Below are 6,583 nucleotides of genomic sequence, written 5' to 3'. Positions count from 1 at the left end.
TTCCCTACATGATAGGCACTGCATTTCTGTTCAGTGAGGCAATATAAAACACACAAAGGGTCACCTCAAAAGGGAGTAGGCTTAATATTAATTTTGGTTCTATGTGCCTATTTTAGCTCCATAAACTAAGATGGCATATATTGTTTCAGCGCTCACTTTTACCTGGACTTCTGATTGATTTTTAAAGTCAACCTGAGGTGAAGTGTGTGATTATCAAGATAGGATGAGGACACATCTAGAGAGTTGTGCACTGCTTTTTGACCTTATTAAAAAAGAAAAAAACAACCTCCCTTTCCCCCCATCTACCAACACTTCCTAAAGAAGTGCTGGTGCTAGGCTGGTCAGTATAAATGAAAGGATCACACCTCAGGATTTAATTTTCAGAAGTGTTCCCCCTCCTCAAAGTGTATGCCACCTGGATAAGTTAGACCACAGTTAGTTACCAGAAAAAGAAATCGAATTCTACAGTGAGATATTTACACAAGGCATAATCAAAAGGCACAATAGCCTATTGTTTGCAATAACATAATTGTTTTTCATTGTCAATCAAAAAGCTTCTGCTCTAGATCCTACACTGGGGGAAACTAGCAGATCTCCACAGACTTAAGAGAAACTGTACTAGTTTAACAAGCTGAGGACCTGGATGCTTATCCTGAACCCACATATTAGATTTGTTTCATTGTACCCATTATTGTCAGCAACAAATCAAGGCTCATCAACATTATACAATGTATACTTGCTATGACAATTTTTTAGACAAGGATTTCTTTGATGAAAATATTTTTCAAAGGACTACACTTGAAAGGTAAGACCCTGAAAACAACAAAAAAGGTAAGTGATTAGTTTACACGCTACCCTCCTACCTTATGGACAGAAAAATGTATGTATTGTTTGTGGCAAAGAACTAGTACCTCTTAAACTGAATTCATCATTACAAAATTCAGCATGCCAGTCAACCTCATACTATGATTTGGGTACACATAAATGCTTAAGCTTGCATGCTTTCTTGCAAGAACTATGCATATATTCCCAATATGAATATGTAAGCGGATAGATATAGCTCATTCTCAGATAAGTATTTGACTCCCTACCTCTGCTTATGTATGTATCATTCTCATACCATAGGGATATGTTGAGTAAGAGAATGGATCTCTATCTGCTTGGAAAAAAATGGGTCCAATCGATAAAAGCTGGTAATTAATCTGGTGAGTTTTCTGCACTGCATTACAAATGATGTGTCTGAACATTATCTGAATTCTCCTCTTGCTATTTGCTCTTGGGTCTCTCATGGCTTCTGCACTTCTCATGCACTTTATTTAAAGTCAGGTAAATAAGAAGTATTGGTTCAAATTCTTGCTTTGTAAACTTGCCAGGATGATGCACAGATGGTAAAAGGAATTCACAATTCAACTATTCAATGGAAGGATTATATCTTCCATTGATAGACATGTAGGATATTCCTCACATCTTGTATTTCTTGTTTATTCCATATAAATTCCTCAAATTCTAGCATCTGCTGTGTGAGTGCCATGTGCCTTTGGTAATACAGGTTCTGTTCCCATTTACAGCTGCGCAACGCAGTTCATGATAGGTTCAAATTGCCTCAGCAGGTGCATAACTGGGACTTAGGCTACAGTTAGACATTCAAGTCCTAAACAGCAATTCAAACTGGCTTGATGCCAGCACCCTAAAAACTATTTGTATGCCTTAATCTAGTGTGTACCTCCACTTAAGGAAGAAAGGGAATATGTCTACATGTGCAATTAATGCAACGGAATATACTCTGGCTCAATTTAAATCAGAGTAAACTAATCCTGACATCACTGTCTACATGTGCACTTTCTGCTGCCAAATACCACTTGTATCTGACAGGACTATCTGGCAGCACAGTAAATTAGTCTACTGTGCCCTAGTTACCACACATGTGTAGATGTTGATGCTTTACTGAGCAGAAAATTAGTCTTCTGTGCAGTAAAGCATCTTGTGTAGACACACCCACTGTATTTATAGTTAAGCATGCACACCTGTACAGAAGTAACCCAGGGTATGCACTTCAGCAGCTAACTCCTGCCTCAGTTTTGTGGTTATTCATATTGGACATGAAAGGCTCCCAAGCTCTGCTTGAGTCCTTGGATGCTGTTAAGTAGTCTCAGACCATGAGAACATCCTACTAGGGCCCAGCCCACAGAGTGCTATCCTGCAGACAGTCCAGTGATTTGCAGAAGGGACACATGCTGCTCTCACAAAAGCTGTGTCACCACCAAGTTAGTGTAGTGAGACCATCCCAACTGTGAGTCAGAAACAGCAAGTGGAAGGGGGAATAGGCTTACTGAGATGGCATTCCAGGAAGACCAGTCAGCCGTAGGACACAGATTATCTGCATACAGTTGGCGAGTGGGACAGGTGTGGATTAGAGAAGTAGAGCCTAGAAGGGGGTTTAGAGGGATATAAGGACAAGGCAAGGGATATTTCATGTAGTTAGACATACCAAGAAACAGCACCACAACCTGGAAAGGACTACTTGGGGAGTGTATGGATGTTGTTATTCAGGGATAGGTAACAGAGAAGGACAGCATGGTAAAAAGGACTGGGTGAGGACAGACAGCAAGGTTCACCCCTCCCCCAGGATCTGAAAAAAGCCTATACATTCCAGAAACTGGCCAGGCAGAACTGTAGCTAAGGGAACCAAGCACCTTGGGAATCCCATTCATGTTGCATGCCCCACAAACCTGTCTCCAGATGTACTAGGTCACCTTGGATTCCTTGACCAGTCTCTTCAATCTCCTGCTTACAATGACCTCACACCTGTCTAATACATCAATTCTACCACCTCTGTGCCTGTGGGTATTAGCTCTACCTGGCCATGATGGCCTCAGGCCTCCAGGATCCTAGAGAAGTTTTGAGAAGTCTTTGTTGCCCACACTATGACTTCACCAATTTCTTCATCAGTCCAACCATCCCATGGAGAACCATGCAGGAATTGCACCAGTAGTGTTATATTTCTGAGCCCATTCTCAAGCCCAGGAGTGACATCTGAGATGAGGTTCAGAACTGGGGTCACAGCCAGGAGAAAAGCCAGGTTCAGGGAGCCAGAAGCCAGGATTTGGGTTAAGAAGCCAGAGGCCAGGATCAAGTGATTCAATGTACTGTTCATACAGTGTACCACTTGTATGAGCATAGTCTGTACTGGCTATACCCTATTCACAACAAGATAGGGGTGATTATGGAGGTGTTTCGTAAGCAGAATAGCTTACCTATCCAGAGTTCACAAAGAGCAAGTGACACCAGGAGCCAGCAAAAAGTCCAGCTAACAGGGAGTCTACCTGCAAGTTTGCAGACAGATTTCTGCTTCTGAGTCTCAGTGGCTACTTTTAATGTATGCTAGTTATGTTACCAATGGTTTAAGAGAAAGAAAAAAGGATTTTGTTCTAAGAAGTATCCAAAGAAGAAGCAGGGTTATGGCTGGAAAATAATGTCTTGTTAAAACCACCCACCATTGTGGGCTTTCCTCTGACCTTCTATAGTTCCACTTATATCCAGTAGGCCTGTTCAAAGCGGCAAGTATTTGTTTTGGATTCAGATTCAGCCGATTTGGGTGACAGTGATTCGATTTGATGATTCAAATCACTGTCCCAAATCATTCTGCCGAATCGGATTCGGAGATTCGGCGGTTGCTGAATCTCCAAATCAAACAGGCCCCATCCCCCGCTCATTCTCCCAGCCCTGGCATCCCTGCTCCTTAAAAAAAAAAAGCACCATACTCACCGACTCCTGCCAGGTGGGTGGGGGGCGATCTCTGCTGCCCCCCACTTACTTCCACTGCCCCACACTACGTGGGGGGATCTGCCATGAGCCTCCATCCCCCACCTGCTCTCCCAGCCCCATCAATGGCTGCCATACCTGGCTGCAGCATCCTGGCTCTTTAGGGGGAAAAAAAAAGTCCCTGCACTCATCGGTTGCTGCAGCAGCTGTCAGGGCTTCTGGGGGCTCATGGAAGAACCCCCACATGCAGTGCGGGGCAGTGGGGGGCAGCAGAGATCACCGCCCCACCTGGAAGGAGCTGGTGAGTGTGGGGCTTTTTTTTTTCATTTTTTTTAAAGAGCCAGGATGCTGGGACCAGGCGAGGCAGCCATTGACGGGGCTGGGAGAATGGGCAGGGGCTGAGGGGTCAGGAGTGCTCAGGGGGCTGGAGAAGCGGGCAGGGGATGGAGACTAGTGGGTGTCCCCCCACAGCCCTCTCCCTCCTCCTCCAGCCTCCCCCCCTCTGCCCCCTACTTACCAGCACGGAGTCCAGGTCCAGCTCCCTGTGGTGGCAAGCGGGCACTGTCCAAGTTGCCAGGTCTCCAAATATTTCTCCAAATCTTCTTTGAATTGATTCAGAGGCTTCAAATTGATTCAGACATTTTATTGGTCTCCTGATTCAATTTGGGCCAAATCTCCTCCAAACTGAATCAGACCCTGAAGCTTTGCACAGCCCTAATATCCAGGTCTAACTTTGCCAGGAATGTGGCATGCATGTTCTTGCCAAAGACAGTCAAGTGTTGGAGTGATTCAAGTTGGTGGATATCCTCTGGAAATATAAGAACTTCATAAACAAAGTCACTAAGGAGACCTCCAAGACTGTGCAAGAGACTCACCAAAAGAAGATTATTAGAGATCAAGGAAGGATTTGAATATCTCTGCCAGAAGACAGTGCTCCACCTTTGAGTCCCCAGCCATTGAAGGAAGAACAGAATCAAAGCCCTGTCATCAAAGGAGAAGGAGTCCACTACACTGGCAGAAAGGGTGAAGCTGTGCACCTCAAATACTGGCAAGACTGAGGCCACCATTCCCCAGAGGATACAAAGATAATGATTGTTAGCTCCTTTCTTCAGGGCCCAGACTTCCATCTGATTTCCATCTCGCTGATCATATATGTTTTCCCAGGAGATCTTTTGCCTTTCAGGAATCCACATCTAAAATGTTACATAAAGAATATAAGCATCATCCCAGCCTATGACTACTATCCTATGCTTCTCATCCATGTGGCACTAACAATCTGGTAAGAGTGACAGAGTACATCAAAAGTAGTATAGGGCTCTGGGTGCAAAGGTAAAGAAGACAGATGCTCAGATTGCCTTTTCATCTATCCTTCCAGTCAGACCCAAGACTATGCAGATACATCCTGGGGTTCAACATATATCTGTGCAGATGATGTCATCTGCAGGACTTCGGCTTCTTTGAACACAGTATGGTGTTCTGAGTAGAGGTGAGGTCCACCTAGCAGGAGGTCAAAGAACATCTTCACAAATAGGTTTGCTAACCTAGTAAGAAGGGATTGGAAACAGGGTAAGCGGGGTGGAGGCAAAAACCCACAGCTAACAGTAAGAGTAAGGTGACCTTAATAAAGGCTGAGAAAGAAGAGGAGGTATGGGGAGTCTTAAAAAGGCAATAGGAGAGAAGTTAACAGGGCCAATCAGCTAGTTGTCTAAGAAGTATGAGGAATAGGCTAGATGAACTGGAAGACTTGGTATGCATACAAAATTATTATCTAATTTGAATAACTTAATAGGGTGGTTCATATGAGAAGTATACCTTGCTCTGAAAGGACAGGCAGGGGGGAAAGGAGATATAATGTTCCATACACTGTTCTGAAGTGGGAGGTACAAAATTAAATGGGAAGTAGACCTGTTGAAAGACTGTGAGTTAAAGTACAAGGAGAAAGCAGGAAATATGATGTCATGGTGGGTGTCAACTATAGTTCACAAAACTGGGAAGAGGAAGTGGATAATTTTTTTATGAACAATTCACTGAAAGTATCCTAATAACAGAACCTTGTGCCTATGGAGGACTTCAATTTCCATGACACCTTCTGGGAGGGTAACACAGCAGTGCACAGGTACTTCTACAAGTTTTTGGATTGTATTTTTTGGATTGTGTTAGGAACAATTATTTTGTACAGATGGCATAATGGACACTCTCCTTGATTTGCTCCTTACTAACAGAGAAGAATGAGTTGAGAATCTAAGGTGGAAAATAACTTTGATGACAGTGATCATGAAATGATGGATCCCAAGAAAAAGAAGGAAAAATAGCTTCATACAAGCACTGGACTTCAGAAAAACAGGTTTTAACAAACTCAGAGAACTGGTGGGCAGGATCCCATGGGAGACAAGTCTAAGGGGAAAAGGAGTCTGGAAGAGATGGTTGTACCTTAAAGAGAAATTATTAAGGGCACAAGATGATGCTATACCAATACAAAGGAAGGATAGGAATGCAGCAAGAGGCCAAGTTGACTAAATAGCTTCACTGACATGAAATTTAAAAAGAAACAGAGGTGGAAACTAGGCCTGTGCGAAGTGGCTAGTATTTGCTTTAGATCTGGATTCAGCCAATTCCCTGAATCCCCCAGACCCATCCCCTACCCACTCTCCCAGCCCTGGCAATGGCTGCCCCTCACATCTCAGCTCCGGGCAGTTTGAAAATAAAAGCCCCAACTCACTGGCTGCTGCCCAGTGGGTGGGGGGGCATTCCCTGCTGCCCCACACTGCCCCACACCATATGGGGGGCTCCGCATGAGTCCCACAACACTCACCTGCTCCTC

This window comes from Alligator sinensis, unplaced genomic scaffold (assembly GCF_000455745.1).
Source record: "Alligator sinensis unplaced genomic scaffold, ASM45574v1 scaffold624_1, whole genome shotgun sequence".
Taxonomy (NCBI): domain Eukaryota; kingdom Metazoa; phylum Chordata; order Crocodylia; family Alligatoridae; genus Alligator; species Alligator sinensis.
Note: the sequence above shows the minus strand (reverse complement) of the source record.